Raw genomic sequence first — 18,914 nt, 5'->3', positions numbered from 1 at the left:
CAAGACCTGAGCTGAGATCAAGATTCAGATGCTTAACCAACTGAGCCATCCAGGCACTCCCATCTATCTTTACTTCTATAGCAGAAATTCAGTACTGCCCTTTCTCAACCAGACTACTGCCAACAGCCTTCTAACAGAGCTCCCTAATTTCAGTCTGATACCTTTGCAAGGTCTCCACACCAGCAGCTCTTGAAGTGTATAACAATACTCTTGAACCAGTACGGGGTAAAGGGATAGAATCACTGTTACTGCTTTATAGGAATTCAAAATGACCCAAAGATTATGCCGTGGCTCATGCTGTACTTCTCCTTAACATCCTTTAATTGCCTCTAATTTGTTACATGATAAAATGCAAATATTTTTTCATGATTCATTAGTCAAAATAGGCTAGGTTGTCGTGTTTTATAAATTATCCCCAAATCTCAGGGGATTAACCAATAAAATATTCATTTTTCACTCATACAAATCTAACATCGGTCAGATACTGCCTTCATCTATAACTCTACAGTATGGATTCTTGGTGTCTTCCAAGGTAGCTAGAAGTGAAAGAAAGAGCATGAGAAAAGTACATTTGTCTTTAACTGCTTAGGCCCAGAAGTGATTGTTATAGATCAACTTTATGTGACATATGTTACCTGTAAAACATATGTGACTTTTATATCATTGCTACATAAAATTATTTGGATTGAATCTAATTCCAGGTTCATAGAAGAAGAGGCTGGGAAATAGAATCTTCTTAAGTACCCACAAAGAGTAAAATGAAATGAGATTGTTAAATTCATAGCATTGTATCTTTCATATCTGGTACCCAAAACCTTTCTTGATTTACCCTGTCTGTTTTTAAGCTTCATATTTCCCCATTTTTTAAACATTCTTTAAACATTTTTTTAACATTTTCAAACATTTTAAATATTTTGTTGTTGTTCCAGCCATAACTGAGTACTCTGAAGTGCATCATGCCATATGATTTTATTACTTAGAAAATGCCTGAAATGCCATCTTAAATACTCTCTCTTCCCCCTCTGTTTTCTACAAAGATCTCGTACATTTTTAAGATTAAGTAATTTTCCTTTCTCAAGGATCTAAGTTGTTATCTGAAAGTTTATTTGTGATATGGTGTGCTGAGGGCAAGAAAAATTAGTCAGCTGTATAACATAATAGAAGGAATGAAAGAACGAAGGGAGGAGAAAAAGAACAAAAGCAAAAATATCAGATTTTCTGTTGGGCTGGACAGGGAAGAAGAGCATACTTAGGAAGTAGGAATTGAAGTCAAGAATATAGGGAGAACAGGGAAAGAATAATTCAGTAAAAATTACTTTAATCAGTGTTCAACCAAAGAAAATAAAACTAATAGGAGTTTAAATATATAGATACAGATATAGATATATATATAGATATAGTTATGAATGAGAAATTCATTATAGGACATCAGTGTATACAATTGTAGTTGCCCAAGTAAGCCAGAAATTCATAGGCAGGCAGTCAGGAAGGAATGACTCAGGGAAGGAAGAACAGTTGCAAGTCCAGCTGCTGCTTCATGCAGCTCAATGAAGTGAGTCAACAGATCTGTAACGATGAAGTGATTGTTGAGGTACCGGAATGTAGGAATATTTGACAATCTCCTTTTCTTCTTAAGGATTTTAATCACCAACTACAATTCTGATCACCCGTTCATTTTTTCCCCACACATCCAAACAATTCTCCCAAACCAGCTGGGTGTCCTATAATTCAGCTCAGTTCTGACATCATCTACTTGCCTTCAAGTAGCCTTACCCACAGGTAAAGGCTCACTCCTACAAGACTGCACCTACCCCCTCAACTATAGATGTCAATCAAAAGTCCAGAGTATTACCTGTGTTTCTGCCCTACTGGCTATAGATTGGAGATTCCAATGATCTCCTCCTTGGATTCTATTTACTTGCTAGAACAGCTCACAGAACTCAGAAAAACATTTTACTTACTAGAGGATCAGTTTATTATAAGAGACTATAACTCAAGAACAGCCAGAAAAAAGAGATGCATAGGGCAAGGTATGGGGAAAGGGTACAGAGCTTCCATCCCGTCTCCAAGGGTACCACTCTCCCCAAATCTCCATGTGTTCACCAACCTGGTTAATCTCTGAACCCTCTCCTTTTTGGTACTTATGGAAGCTTCATTACGTAGGCACGATTGATTAAATCATTGGCCCTTGGTGACTTAGTCAACCTCCAGCCCTTCTTCTTTTCCTGGAGTTTAAGGATGTGAGACCAAGAGTCCCAACCTTCTCATCACATGGCTGGTTCTCCTGGCAACCAGCCCCCATTCCTAGATGGGATCCAAAATTTACCTCATTAATACAACAAATACACTTTTATTGTTCTCATCATAGGAAATTTCAAGGGTTTTGGTAGTTCTGTGCCAAAAAAGGGGACAAAAACAATATATATAGATCACAATATCACACTTCTGTATCATGAAATCTCTGATTTAGTCCTTCTTTAAAGGGTTTGCGCCTAATTAAGCCAGCCCACCCAGGATAATCTCCCTGGTGAATAATTATAATAAATGATTTGGGACTTTTATTACATCTGAAGAGTTCCCTCTCAGCAGCTCCAAACTAATGTTTGATTGAATAACTAGGGAAAAGTATATGTATGCTACAAAATGGCTGCTGCCTTTTTCAGCTATCCAACTCTTGAGAGAATCTCCCTGGTTTTGCACTCTAACCAAAAACATACTACAAAGGGGAATTCTGTGGTTTGTAGTTCAACCTAGCCAGATTGACATATCACAACACAATAAAACTAAATGTATGAACGTTGGAGATACTGGAGTAAAACTTCTGAAAATCTTCCCTGACAGTACCTTAGGCAGAATGAAAAACTCAGTTCTCCGCAAAGTCATATTGGCTTCTATATACAGTTGATTATTGTTCCTCATGTTAATTATGTTGAATAAAATTAGAACTTGAATAAAGTTGAATACTGAACTATTGCTCCTAGGAAAAATTTTAGGTTAGGTTCCTATGAACCTCTGGTCTCACCATTTTCATCCACCAAAATGCCATCTACAATATATATGTTCATTTGCAGGGTTGTTATAAAACAAGCTAGTCTCTTCAGTGTTGAGAATCTACTTTTCCAAATAACCCCTTTTCTGTATAACATTTATCAGGTATTTTTAAAATTCTCCAGCTTCTTGATCTTGTCAACCTAAAAGCAAGAAAACTGTTCAAGAGAAAAAGACAAATATTTGGGATCAAAGAATTCCAATTTGAGGTATAGAGGTTTGAGTAGAAATCCAAATAGTGTCCTGATTATAGGAGGTAGACTCATGGGTTTTATGGAAAAAAGGGAAGATTAAGTAAGTTGTTTTAAAGAAGAGTTCATTAGTTTTGGCAAGCAGGATTAGATTTGTATTTAATTGATTGATCAGGCAAAATGGTTTCTAGGCAGTTTACTTATATCAGTCTTTTCAAGCAGGATTTTCTCGTTCTTGTTAACTTCTTAGAGTGTTGATGGTTTAGCCCAGTTCAAAGTTTTCGAAAACAGATGGTGCAAGAAAGTTGCTCTAAGACGGTTGCTCTGGGCTCTATTTTAAAAATGGCTCTTCTTAGGACGTTTTTCACAATATGTGGAACCTGTGTTGCCTGCAAGTTCAACATTTCCACACTGTATTGTCTTTTGAAACATGAAAGCCAGCCAGCACGAGACAAAAAGAATTTGGAATTTTCTTGATCCTAGATAATGCCTCTGCTACTTTCCTTGGCTTTTAATGTCACACATGCTATTTTTCCTCAATACTGACATCTTGAATCCACAAATTTAGCCACTTTTCCATCTTTTCTATAGCTATGGCATGCACTGCATACCCTTTGTAGCCATGGAAGTAACCATTCCACATCACTTATGCTGAAGACCCACATTAGGGAGAGAACAGTTTACAGCAGTCTGAGTATGGTCCATGGATAATAGTGCAAAAGGATACTGGGAATGAGAATTCGTTAAACTCCCATGTAAGAGCTCTCATAATTACCTCCTTCAAACTTAGGGGCAGTGATATGCCTTGCATGGGCTTTAGATGGGACTGGAGAATGTTGAAATCTATAAATATTTATATGAAGAGAAATAGGAGATAAAATTTTATGCTCTAATACTAATTCACAACTGCATAATGTTTGTTAAATATGGGTCAACAACTTATTCCTGTCCCAATGTGTTTTTAAAAAGGTAAATTGTTTAATAATGAGTTTAGCTAATCAGGTCCAGAAATACATGTGAGTAATGAGTAACTCTCTGCCTTCCTCAACCTAAATGTAGGTGAAAGTGACAGAACTACTAAGATCCAGGGATCAGGAACATTTTAAACACCCGTTCACTCAATTCTATTCACTGACACCATTGTCTATAGTCCCTGCTCTCTATATACACATACAAATTACTTGGAGAAAGAACTATTGAAGCCAAAGAAAATTGTTTTCTATCCTTTCTGGGCAAAAAGGGGAAAATGTGTGACTGGTATTCTACACAGGCACAGGAAAATCAAGTGTCATATTTTAAGCTATTATATAAAAATGTGGTTATATTTGTATGTGTAAGTACACACTTCTAAGTTTTTATTTAGAGTGAACATAACACTTTGTAAATAGAGTTGATATTAGTAAAAACATAAATATAATTTATGTTACAGTGATTGCTTTCCCAACTTTTTTCAGTATAGCATACATCTTTTTTAAGAAAGAGCAATTTGGACTTATTTTGAATATTTCTTTTCAATTATGAGAAACTTGCCTGCAATTTGAATGTATAGAGCAGGATTTATACTTGAAGAACAATTTAAAGTGACCAAAAAAGGTCTTGGGCAGCTGAAAAGAACGGTAACTAGTTGGCTAACCAAGGAAAGGAAAAGAAGTATGTCCAGAGTAGGCACAATTTCAGAGATGCATAGTGATCCAACTGTCCCCCACATATCTCCCCACTAATATTTACCACACTATCCAGAATTTCATTTATTAAAGTCATTATTTCTGGCTAAAACACTATTTTCAGGAGGTCTTGATTTAAAAATATATAGTTATAGGGGCACCTGGGTGGCTCAGTCGTTAAGCGTCTGCCTTCAGTTCAGGGCGTGATTCCAGAGTCCTGGGATCAAGCCCCACATCAGGCTCCTCTGCTGGGAGCCTTCTTCTTCCCCCTGCTTGTGTTCCCTCTCCACTGCTTGTCTCTCTCTCTCTGTCAAATAAATAAATAAAAATCTTTAAAAATAAATAATTAAAAATAAAAATATATAGTTATAATAGTGTAGTAACAATAGTACTAGAATAGCAATAGCAATAATAAAATGTTAATCTGTCATATGCCAGGCATTCCTGGAAGGACTTTACAATGATTTTTCCTTCCAGCCTCCCATGTCTTTCTTCGTAATCACTCTCATTTAATGGCATAGCTTCCTATTTTAATGGGAAAACAGGAACAATTAGAAGAGAACATCCCCACACGTCAGCCACTCATTTATCCACTTGGCTGTCTCAACATGTTCTTCATCCACTTTTAGGACAGCACACATACTCAGTTTCCCTAGACCCTCTCTGTACTTCTTCTCTATTCCCCTTGCTGTTCCTTTTAATGGAAAATATGGTTAATCATTTAAATGCCTTAGTATTGAGTCCTCTTCAGTTATGATTTCTCCCTTTTCTCCCTCTTTCAGTGATGTCATCCAGACTCGTGACTTCAAATATTACCTACGGGATTTGTTCCTGACCCTTATATTTTTATCTTCAAGCTACACTTCTTCTTGAACCCAAGTTTCAAATATCTAACAACTTAGTTGACTCCATCTTTAGGGATGTAGAAATTATGTATCATCAGCTATCTAAACTTAAATGATTGATTTCCCTCAATGCCAGACTGCTCCTCTTCTACATCCTTAGTAGGTATCTATTTCTTCCTTCCAGTATCTTCACCCAGTAGCATGTCGGTTTCATTAGCGAGGTAGTTTGGTCTGTTTTGTTTATTGCTCAATCTGCAGGATACTGTATAGGACTAGGGCATTTTTGCCAGCACTTGATAAATACTTTCGAATGAGGGGCAGCTGGGTGGCTCAGTTGGTTAAGTGTCCAACTCTTGATTTTGGTTTAGGTCATGATCTCAGGGTCATGAGGTCAAGCCCCAAGTGGGCTCTATGCTCAGCACAGAATCTGCTTGGGTTTCTCTCCCTCTGCCCCTCCCACTTCTCCCCCCACTACCCCTCCCCACCCCATTCATGCTTAATGTGTGTCTCTCTCTAAAATAAATAAATCTTTAAAAAATATTTTTGAATAATAAAATAGTTACACCTGTATTCTCTGTATTGTTCCTGGTTTTCACACGTTTATTCAGCCCTCCCCAAAAATCTCAATGGTAGATACGTATTCTTATTCTTATTTACGGGCAACCTCAGAGAGCTTAAGTAACTTGCCAAAGATAACAGCAAATAAATAAGGTGCCAAATTTTGAACCCTGTGTGTGTGTGTGTGTGTGTGTGTGTGTGTGTGTGTGTGTGTTTGTCCATGTGTGCATTTGCAGAGAGAGAGAGAGAGAGAGAGAGAGGCTGCTTATCATCTGGATTTCCTTCATTCTGAATTAGCAACTTTCTGCAATGGAGGGCATGTTTGCTGAAGACTTCTTGGCTACAAAAATCATATCTTAGTTCTAGTAGTTCTGCAGCAAATTTTCTTACAGCTGTTCTTATTTATTCATTTCTTTTCTCGTATTTACCTTTTTTCTTTATACAGAAACAGAAATTGAGATAAAGAACAAGTGAAGTACACGAAAGTAGTAGAGTTAGACCTAAGGTAGCATTCACAAAGTAATAAGTACTATTGTTAACTTCTTTCTAGCTCAGGAAAAATGCTGATGTTGCATTGAGTAAATAGGTAATAGTATTAATTAATCAATGTACTCTGAGATGTGCATGTGTTTAGTGTCAATATAAAAAATTCCTTGACCAATTAAGAGGTTTCCAAAATTACTTCTAAAAAAGGTAATTGTAATTAAATGATTTAGTTATACCCAATTGTGTATGAAGATTAATACACTTTGTCAAGTAATGCTTTTACCACAGGCTTTACTGTTTTCATCTGATATACTCTACTTCACCATGAATTTAAAAAATATATGATTTAAGAAACTATTTTCATAGCAGTATTTTAAATAATTTATGACTTTAGTTTTATTTGTTTTGAGAATGAAATCTACTGCCCAATATAGCCTTCATGTCATTCTTTGTTTTAACAGTTTATATCTTAGTATCACATATAAACCAAAGTCTATGAAATCCCACAACGATTAGGCTAACTCAGCAATATTTTGGTGGCACTTATTTTCCTTTCATTTTATTTTCATGTGGGAACTTTACAATTTCTAAATGTAAAGAATATTTTACAGTCATTCTAGGCTTCCAGGCTTATAGTGGAATGCACACCAACACTCAAATGCTGTCCTAAATTCCCACTGTAAGTGCGTTACAGAGTGCAAGGGGGAATGGATGCACCAGAGTGAAGGAAATGTAACAAGGCAGGGGAGTCACACTTCTGGACTTGGTGGCAACTGGGGCTGAGGGGTGGTGTGGCATGGAAGCAATAGAAGCAATAGTGAATACTCTTTGGTGAAGTCTTACGAGATGCCTAGTTTGAAGTTTTAGGATAGAGGAGAAGAATTAGGTATGGGACTTAAAAAATAAAAAAAGGATTAATTAAAGATTCCTCTACACAACAGCTGCTCCACAAATTATTTCATCTCTCCCTCATACCAGGAATTCTGACATTTGGGGGAGAGGTGCAGGCTAACAGCCAGTTCCCAGCCTGAATACATCCAAATAAAACAGGTGGGCTGTTGCACCCTGGCTTTGTTTTCATGCAATTTCCCACCCATGGGGAAGAAGTTTGGGGAAGAACAGTTCTATGTGTACTGCAGCATAGAAAATTCCCTTTGACTGCATTATGAAATTCCACACAATCGTTTATTCCTAAAACAGAATCAACGCAGGATTTGTCACACTGGTTGGAAACACAAGCAGAATAAAAGACAAAGGCTAAGATATAGAAACTAACCCTGGTGTAATCTGAGACAACTAAGAAATAGAAGAAAATTTAACAAAAATCTATGAGATTAGAATCTTTTGATGTTGGGGTTAATGTAGAGCATGAAATCAGCCGTAATACCTGGCTCGCTAAAACGTAACAGACGCTGACCTCTGGCTTGCTAAAATGTAACACAGAGGCCACTAAGGGCGGGGAAGTTTTCGGAGAAGGGCGTAGGTCTTTGGAATGCCGAGGACTACTGTGACCACTCTGCCCTTGGAATGCCGAGCGGGGGCGTTGCCTTCCCGAAACTTTCCTAGCCCAAACAGCCACCCTGCAATCTAAGAGCTGTAGGCATTGTCCCTTTGGCTTTGTTTAGCAGAACTTGTAAAACACGCCCAAATTAGCATAATGTATCCTTCCTGTAAACAGATCTCCCAGTTTTCAGTAAGATCCCTTGTCACACATCAAGTGCTTGAGAAACAGTGATAAGGATTTGTGATTACCCTGAAGGACCAATAAAAGCGGGAGCAAAGAAGAGCAAAGGGTCTTCGCCTCTGAACGTTGACCCCTTTGCCTTCTCCTCTCCTTCACAGCAAAGGTTGTTGTACTGTTTCATCCCTCGGTACAGGGATTGCTGTCCATTCCCGGCACTCTGAGACATATTAAAAGATACTGTCTCCTTAAAAGCAGGAAGAGGAACAATTAGAGGACAAGAAAGAACTCTTTATAAATTATATAGGTAAGAATACCTAGGTGGCCTTGGGTTCCGCGATGACTTCTCAGACATAACACCAAAAGCTGGATCCATAAACAAAAAATTGATCATTGATAATCAGTCACCAATTAGGGGAGCTTAACAACAGAGTGTGGTAAAGAGTAAGAGCAATCCAAGAGAACCCTACCGAAACCACTGTCATCCCAGTGTGACTGTCCATGTCCAAGATGGTGCCCCTGATGAACATCAGAGGCTTCACAGCGTAGTGGAAATAGACTTCACTAAAATAATCCAGTCAGTCACTAAATAGACAAGTGACAAGTAGTAACAATCCCCAAGAGTCAATGGCAACATCAGAGCTCTTACAATATATTTTCTAAAATGCCTGGTTTTGAATTAAAAAAGATAAAACATGCAAAGTATCAGGAAAAAGTGACCCACAGACTGGAAAATGCCTTTGAATGCAACCTGTTGTTGGATTTAACAGACAAATCTTCAAAGTAGCCATTAAAAATATGTTAAAATAACTCAATCAAAACTGCTTTAAAAGTAGAGGAAACAATGATTAATTTTATGTGTCAACGGGATGGGTTGAGGGATGCCCAGATAGCTGGTAAAACATTATTTCTGGGTGTCTGTGAGGGTGTTTGTGGAGGAGATTAGCATTTGAATTGGTGAACTGACCAAAGTAGTTAAATAGCTGCTCTTGGATGTTACCATGCATTATCTCATGTAATCCAGACAACAATCTGATGATAAGTATTTTTATTTTCCCACTATAAAATAATCATATTTTACAAAAAAGGAAGATGGTTAGAAAAATTATAAAAATCAGACAAAGATAACACAACAGTAGGATGGCTGAGATGAACCCCAAGGAGTTTAAGAAATGTTGTATGAAAGAAGATATGATGGAATTTTAAAACAGGATATTACATATGATACAGTCTGGCAGCAGAAAATGACAGGGCTGGGAGCGACAATGCCTCAGATCTCTGTCTTTTTCTATTGTTTTTCTTTCCTTTTATGGTACTGCTTATTTTTGTCTGGTATTATTAATTCCTTATGCTTAATTTTAAGAAATATTGCCCATCCCCATGCATTACGTCTCTGTATGTATCACTCCCAAGCCTGCTGCACCTCTTAGTTGGAACTTTCTCTTGAGCACTACTAGTCCTAAATATCCAATTTCTACATCACTGCTCAATTCTACATCATTGTTATGTTAATTCTACTTTTTCATCCCCACAGCTATTGTCATAACTCAGGTTCAAGCCTATTGACCAGTAATCTGTCCTTTAATTTACCCCTTTTTAAATCTGAGTGCTTTTCTGAAATGCAAGCTTGATCTTACCATTGTTTGTGGCATGAGATTCACAGTTTACAGAACTTTATAATAGAAATATAATGTGTATACACACCAGCATGATGATTTTTTTTTCTTGTTATCTGGGGCTTTTATATGTTCATAGAATGTGTAGAGAATAAGTCATGTTATCCTGTTGCTGGTCTAGCCTAATTAGGACCTAGTGAATTGAGAGAATTTAGCATCCTTTCTTAAAAATAGGCTTTAGCTCTGAAATGAGTGACTTAAGTTTTGAGTCATGGAATCATAAGATATGCCTTGCTCTATCAAATGGGGCAAAAAGAGAACCATCTTGTTTCATCAATATTATCACTTATTATTATCTAAAACTGCCAGTATTGAAAATAAAATACTTTTACATCATGATGTCTCAAATGAGAAATAAGCTAAATGCCAGTATGTCCACAGGAAAATTAAAAAATTTAGGCTTCAATCACATTGCTTCCTCAACTTGATTCTATTTGATACATGAAAAGAAAACATTCTGACTAAAAACTTAGCACTAGAGTCACAAGTCTACCACCAACTACTTTGATGAATAGCTCAGAAAAAACACTTATCTCAGTCTTATCATCTGTAAAATGAAATTATGTAATGTATGAACCCAAAGTTCCCCTCCAGTTGAATGATTTATTGGCTTATTTTTCACACAGATCTGTTTTGGCATGACAGTAACCAGTCTTCTATACTTTGTTTTTTACTAGAATGTGCTTACTTTCTCCAGATGCACATTCTTTTTCTCTCTTTCTCAAATATTGTGGGATATTTTTTGTGGTTTCCTTCTTTCCTGTTAAGGAGAGATATAGATACATATAAAAATATATATAAATAATAATAAATTATATATTATAATATATAATTATGAATATCAAGATATAACAATAAATTATATATATATATATTTAGACGCAGAGGTTAGGGGCTCTGACCTCCTTGCACAGTTGAAAATCCATTTATAACTTTTGACTCCCCAAGAACTTAACTACTAATAGCCTACTGTTGACTGAAAGCCTTACCACTAACATAAACATAACTTTATACGTTATATGTATTATATACCATATTCTTACAATAACGTAAGCTAGGGAAAAGAAAATGTTATTAATGTTATTAAGTTATACATATATATATAAAGGTTATAAATGTTATTAAGAAAATCGTAAAGAAGATGAAATACATTTAGTAGTAGTGTAAAAAACCCATGTATAAGTGGACATGAACAGCCCAAACTTGAGTTGTTCAAGGGTTAACTTGTATATATATCTGTTATGCCCATGATGATACAGGTCTGAGTAAAGTAAAAGAATTCAGATAATTCAGATTTATACATGGAATAGATGATAATGGTAAATAACAGATTCAAATGTGAAAGTCCTTTGGCAGAGAGATAGCTAGAGGTATATAAATCCTGAGAACCAAGAGACAGATCTTTTAAAAACATAATCTAGACCATAATTTATGGTTTGAAAATCAAGAAAAAACTTTAGGGTCCAACTGTCAAATTGACTTTTCTGGATGGCTTCCATGAACGTTTTAAAGGATTTCTCAGTAGCCTAAAATATATGTATGTATACTTAATATTCTTAATTATAGACCTTATGAAGATTAACAGTTGTTTATTTATACTACTTAGATCCTTTCCCGATGCATCCAGTATGTGGTAACATTTATTAAGAAAACAAAAGAATATTTCACATATCCATATTCAATGAATATCTTAGCGTTTCTCTTATATTAGACTTTCACTCATTCAGTTTCTTTTTCTACGTCATGCTTGTTTTGGATTCATTAAACAACTCCTTATCAAGAAATCATCATAGTGTCTGAGATGAGATAGATATTTGAAAATTGCAGAGAAAAGAAGAGGTGTGTGTACAGAATCCTCTCTGGTTCTGAAGTGCTCTTCATGCATGACTAAACTGGAGACCCCAGGAAGTCTACCCAATAATTGGCATCAGCCAGTGCTTTTTATTATGTGCACAGCTAGATTCCTTGTGTGTTGTTTTTTTTTTTTTTTCCAGCGTGTGCCGGATCGTGGCCCTGCTTGGGCTCTAAAATGCTGTGTACAACAAAATAGGATGCATTTGATGCCTGCTTGCACACTTCATTCACATTTCCAAGTAACAGTGTTATTATAGTATCTCTGAACACCTCACAGATTTTGAAGCTACTAGATTTAAACATTTTATTTTATAAAAAGATTTTATTTATTGAGAGAGAGAGAGAGCTCGCATGCAAGTACAAGTAGGGAGAGGGGCAGAGGGGGAGGGAGAGGAAGAGAGAGACTTTTAAGCAGGCTCCCAGCTGAGCCCAAAGCCTGAGGTGGAGCTCCATCCCAGGACCCTGAGATCATGACCTGAGCCAAAACCAAGAGTCGGATGCTCAACTGACTGAGCCATCCAGGCATGCTAGATTTAGACTTTTTTTTTTTAAAGATTTGTTTATTTTAGAGATGAGAGTGAGAGAGCGAGTACAAGTAGGGGGAGGGGCAGAGGGAGGGAATCTTAAGCAGACTCCCTTCTGAGCACGAAGCCCAGGCACTGCTCAGTCCCACTACCCATGAGATCATGACCTGAGCTGAAACCAAGAGTCTGAGGCTCAGCTAACTGAGCCACCCAGGCGCCCCTAGATTTAAACGGTTTAAAGATTTATTTATTTATTTATTTATTTATTTAATAAATAAATAAAGAGAGAGAGAAAGCAGAGAGAGGGGCAGAGGGAGAGGGAGAGAGAATCCTCCAGCAGACTCCTTGCTAAGTACGAAGCCCCAGGTGGGGCTCAATCCCAGCACTCCAAGAGGTGGGACTCCATCCCAGGACCCTGAGATCATGACCTGAGTCAAAATCAGGAGTCGGATGCTTAATTGACTGAGCCACCTAGGTGCTTTATACATCTTAAATTAACTATATAACTTACTAAACTTTTAAAAATTGGCATTAAATCAAGATACAAAAATCAAATGTAAAATTAAAACGTTTTGGTTTATTTAGTAGTTTCTACTGCTACTTTTTATCACATAGTGTAGAAGTCAAAGGAGTCTTATTAATAAGTCAATATTAATATTGACTGCTTTGCCATTAGACACAAATTATTTTAATGAAAAAAATATTGAGATAAATATTTCCAGAAATTTTGGCTTAAGACACTCAAATTCTAAAATGTTTGTGACCACTGATAAAACACAGAGAAGTCAAAGTAATGAATCTAGGTTTCTTATTCAGGTCCTTTTTGCATTTTTTTAATCCAATTTTTTGTTGTTGTCATTGAGTTGTATGAATTTTTTTTATAGATTTTGGATATTAACCCTTTATTGGCTATATTGTTGGTAAGTATTTTCTCTCATGCTATAGATCGTCTTTTCATTTTGTTAATGGTTTTGTTTGCTGTGCAGATCTTCTTAGTCTGATATAATCCCACTTGCTTATTTTGCTTTTTTTGCCTATGCTCTTGGCATAAAATCCAAAAAAATATTGTGAAAATCAAGGTCAAGGCACCTGGATTTTTTTCCAGGATCCTTATGGTTTCAGGCCTTAGGTTTAAATCTTCAACCAATCTTGAGTTTATTTTTATGTATAGTGTAAGATTAGAGTTCAACTCCTTTCCTTCTTTCTTTCTTTTCTTTCTTTCTTACTTTTTTTTTTTTTTTTTTTTTTTGAGGAAGACTATCCCATTTTCCTAACACCATTTACTAAAGAAACTATCCTTTCTCCATGTATATTCTTGGCACCTTTGTCAAAAATTAGTTAAACGTATATGATGCAGGTTTATTTCTGGGCCCTCTATTCTGTTCCATTAGCCTCTGTGCCTGTCTTTATGCCAGTAGCATACTGTTTGGGTTATGATAGTCTTGTAATATAATTTGTAATCAGAAAATATGATGCCTCCAGCTTTGTTCTTTTTGCTCAAGATTGCTTTAGCTATTTGGGATCTTTCTTGATTCCATACAAATTTTAGGACTGTTTTTCTATTTTTTGAAAAATATCACAGGGATTTTGACAGGGATAGCATTGAATCTGTAGATTTCATTAGGTAGAAGGGACATTTAACAATGCTAATTCTTCCAATCCATGAACAGAAGATATCTTTCCCTTTATTTATGTCTTTTTCAGGTTTTTTTTGTCAGTATTTTACAGGTTTCAGCATATAGATATTTCGCTTCTTTTGTTAAATTTATTCCTAAGTATCTTATTCTTTTTGATGCTATTGTAAATGGGATTGTCTTCTTAATTTTTTTTTCATATACTTTGTTGTTAGGGTATAAAGTTTCCTCTCATTTTTAACTTTGTTATTTTGTTTGTAGTGTATCTTTTCCCCCCCATGCACTTTTAAGATATTTTCTTTATCTCTCTTTAAAGCAGTCTGATTTTTGATGTTCTTTGGTGTAGTTGTTTTTCTTATTTCTTCTGGAAGTGGTTCATTGAGCTTCTTAGATCCATGGTTTATTTTTTTATTGAATTTAGAACTTTTACAAATTTTTTTTCCAACAAATATTTTGTTATGATTCTTTCTTCTTGGGTTCCAATTATATTTATATTAGGCCACTTAAAGTTGTCTTATAACTCACTGGTGCTCTGTTAATTTTTTTACAATTGTGTTCCTCTTTTAGTTTCACTTTAGATAGTTTATATTGCTATGCCTCCACATTCACAAATCTTTCCTCCTGCAGGTTATAAACTGATGTTAATTCCATCAAGTGTATTTTCATCTCAGATACCGTGTTCTTCATCTCTAAGAGTTCCAGGAGGGTTTGTGTATAACATCCATGTCTCTTATCATACTCATGCAATCCTCTTCTTTCTCAATTGTATGGAGTATATTTATAATGACTGCATTAGTGTCCTTTAATACTAATCCAATCATCTATATCGTTTGGGGGTTATTTTAATTGATCAGTTTTTTTTCTCCTTGTATTTCTTTCTGTTTGCTTCTTTACTGATGCCAGGCATTATAAAATTTAACATTATTAGGTGATAGATTTTTTATTTCTTTGCATTCTTTTAATACTCTTTGAGCTTTCTTCTTGGCTCCAGATAAAATAGGTATAGACTGTTTTTATTTTTTGAGGCTTACATCTAAGCTTTGTTAGGTGAACCCCATCCTATTAGTCTTTGTTCTAGGGCTAATCTGGCCCTACCTTTCAGACAATACCAGTTTGCAGAGTCTATTTAATGCCAAGCTTATTAGGAGGTTTTTCCATTCTGGATAGTGAAGGAGAGAAGGCAAGAACATTTCTCAGTACTGTGTAAGGCCTGGGTATTGTTCCATCTACTCCTTTCCTAGGGCCTTTTCCCTGGCCTTGGAAGTTTCCTCACATACTTGTGCTGACCAATACTCAGTTGAAGATTTGAAGGGACCCCTCTGCATGTGTGTGGCTCTCTTCATACAGTTCCCTGAACCTCTGTCTTCTGATTTTAGTCTCTTGACTTCCTCAAACTCCTAAATCTGTTTCCTCACCTCAGAGAGAGCTTTGGACTCTATTTTTGTTCCCTTCCTTATGTGGTTGCCCTGAAACTCTATTTAGGCAGTTAGATGAAACAGTTGTAGGGCTCATCTTGGTTGTTTCTCTTTTCCTAATGATCTCTGTGCAGCCTGCTTTCCTGTGAAAGCCATTAGTTTCATATATCTTATCGAGTTTTCTAGTTATGTACAATGGAGGTGGTAGTACATTTAATCCCTCTTACTGTATCATGCCTAGAAGTTAATATCCTAGTTATTTTTCAAAAAATATATATTAAATCATCTTTTTAAGTGTTGGGGGTTTTTCTGGACATCTAATTTTCCATAAGTTCCAAAAATTTGGTAAGATTTTTTTCTGTCTCCCACTATGGACATGAAATATTTTGTAATTCTTTTTATTTTCTTTCAGCTAATACTCATAAGGTTAGTTAAGCATTTCTTCCAGTGGATTATTCTATTATTTGTCTATATCTAGCATTTGTTTGCTTTATAACTAGTTTTGCATTCTAGATTCTGAGTGTCAGAGAATAAGACTGAAACAATGCATGCCTTTACCCACATCTAAAATGAATCTTTTTACCATCCGTTTTAAGGCCAATAATCTTTCTCTTAAATTCTTCAGCTCTTCACAAGCTTCATTTCAAAATCCACCATGTTCATTTTTCTATTGTTCCCTTTCATTTAATCATCTGCATTCATGAGTTCCCTCTCTTTTTAAGTTAATTCTCAGTAAGAAGACCATCCATCCACTAATAGCCAAAAAGGAATATAGAAATAAATATGCTTAGGCCAGAAATCACTGTCTGGGTTAGCCTGCATAATTAGCCACCAGTATTAACATTTTCCATAATAACATACCTCAGATACAAACCAACTGACCTAATTGCCTTGAATATCTAGTATTTAGACATATATATTAATTACAGATTTTTTGACATCATATTTCTTTTGTTATTTGTCATTTAAAATAGCATTATATAACAGATTTTTAATTAAATATTTTGAGGAGAGGGGCGCCTGGGTGGCTCAGTTGGTTAAGCATCTGCGTTCGGCTCAGGTCATGATCCCAGGGTCCTGGGATTGAGCACCATGTTGGGCTCCCTACTCAATGGGGGACCTGCTTCTCCCTCTGCCTCTGCCACTCCCCCTGCTGTGTTCTCTCTCTCACTCACTCTCTCTCAAGTAAATAAATAAAATCTTTAAAAAAATAAAAATTAAAATTTTGAGGAGAAAACAAAATATGGGATAATAAAGCTTTAATTAACAAATTAATTTAATCCTGTTTAATGTGGTCATAGTTGTATTATACAACATACATGTGCATTTCAAAAATGTGTCATCAGTATTTGTTGATTTTAAGAACAGATACTTAAAGCTACAAAGTTCCAAAAAAAGGTGTAAGTTCTGTTGAGCTAATTTCTAATATGAAAATAGGAATAAGCATGTTGGATTTCACAGCTTTTAGTATTGATACTAAATAATAGGCATAGTTTCCAAGTCATATATTTGTATGATGCTTATGAGCTCTTCAATTTATTTGAAGCATAATACTTCTCACAGCAAATAACAGCCCTGTCTAGTTGCACAGTATGCACTCAGAAATCTCCAGGTTGTAATACCTTCTGTTAAATATGTCTGTAGGTGTTGAGCCATTTTACTTCCTTTTAGTATTATGTTCTCAGCTGTCAGCTAAGATGTCTTTTATGTTGCATTTTGTAATCTCTTTAAATCATTAGTCATTTTAATTGACAGGCAGTAGAAATCTTCTTAAAAACCTGATTAGAGTCATCTCCATTTTGTAAAGATTTATCTTCAGTGTTCATTTTCAGGCCTAACATCTGCAAATAGTATCTATCATAATGGCCTTCAGGATGTTCCCTTTATGCTTGCAAATAGTATTGCTGTTAATAAATATGTAGGGATAATTTAGCATAGGATTTACTATGGTTATTACTTTATCAAAATATAAAATTTGATATGAATAATGAATTTAAGAATTGTATTAATTAATTATAAGAAATAGCAAACAATCTCCAGTTAATAAGACTGCCCTAACTACAAGTACTGGCTTGCTTATGGCGAATTTTTTTTTTTTTTTAGTTTTTTTCCCAGAATTTAAACTTACTCAGCATAGTCTCCATAACTAAATTCTAAGTAAAGAATACTCTTCAAAAAGTGTAAAATAATCATTTTAATGAAGAAGGCTAATAGTTGCACATGGTTCATATAATCTCATATTTTTCCATTCCTGTAAAAGGTTCCTACAAACCTTTTATTGTGATGTCAGTTGCAATGTGTCCCTGTCTTGGTGAGGATAATTACAGATCTCTGCTCCATTGTTGTTAGTTGTTTTTTGTTGTCCAATTTTACTCATTCTCATCGTATTTTTATGAAGTTCCAAAACTGATCTACCATTATACATCTGAACATTTAATGTCATACATTACTATTATTCACCAAAATATCTGGATTTATTCATTATTCAGAGACATGGAGTCTTATACTCCTCTGTCCCTTTGAAGATAAGCATGACCAAGTAACTTCCTTTATTTAAACATAATTTTCAGAAATAGATACCTAAGAGGAGGAATTGAGTTCTTCATGCCCTTTTCCCTTAAAGTGGTAATTAGAGTATTTGTTGATTTTGAGCTCACTCAAGAATTAAACTAAATGCTGAGTCACTACATAGAGAATCACTACATAGCCACATTGGTGAGACACTTGCACCTGGAATGGATTTAATATAAGAAATAAGTTTTGTTTTGAAAAGCCATTGAGTAGCACTTATTCATGGTAAAAATTCTAAGAAACTAGAAATAGAGGTGACTCTCTCAGCTTGATCAAGAATAACTACAAAAAACCTGCAGCTAATATCAGACTTCATGGTGAGAAACTCGATGCTTTGCTACCAAGATCAGGTACTAGGCAAGGATGTTCCCTCTAACCACTCCTTTTCACCATCATACTGGAAGTTCTAGCTAGTTCAATAAGACAAGGAAAGGAAATAGAAGGTATATGGATAGAGAGGGAAGAACTAATACTGGACATAGGGAAGGAAGAATAGACAGAGCGCAAAAGTATTTTTAGTTCATAGAAAATACTCTGATATTAGAATGATGGATACATGCCAGTATACATTTGTCCAAACTCATAGACTGTACAGAACCAACAGTGAACCATAATGTAAACAATGGACTTTGGGTGATAATGATATATGAATTTGTGTTCATCACTTGTAACAAATGTAACATGCCAGTGGAGGATGTGTTATGGGGGAGGCTGTGCATGTAGAGAGACAGAGGGTATAATAGGAAAGCTCTGTATCTTTTCCACCA

Source organism: Ursus maritimus, unplaced genomic scaffold (assembly GCF_017311325.1).
Source record: "Ursus maritimus isolate PB19 unplaced genomic scaffold, ASM1731132v1 scaffold_11, whole genome shotgun sequence".
NCBI lineage: Eukaryota > Metazoa > Chordata > Mammalia > Carnivora > Ursidae > Ursus > Ursus maritimus.
Note: the sequence above shows the minus strand (reverse complement) of the source record.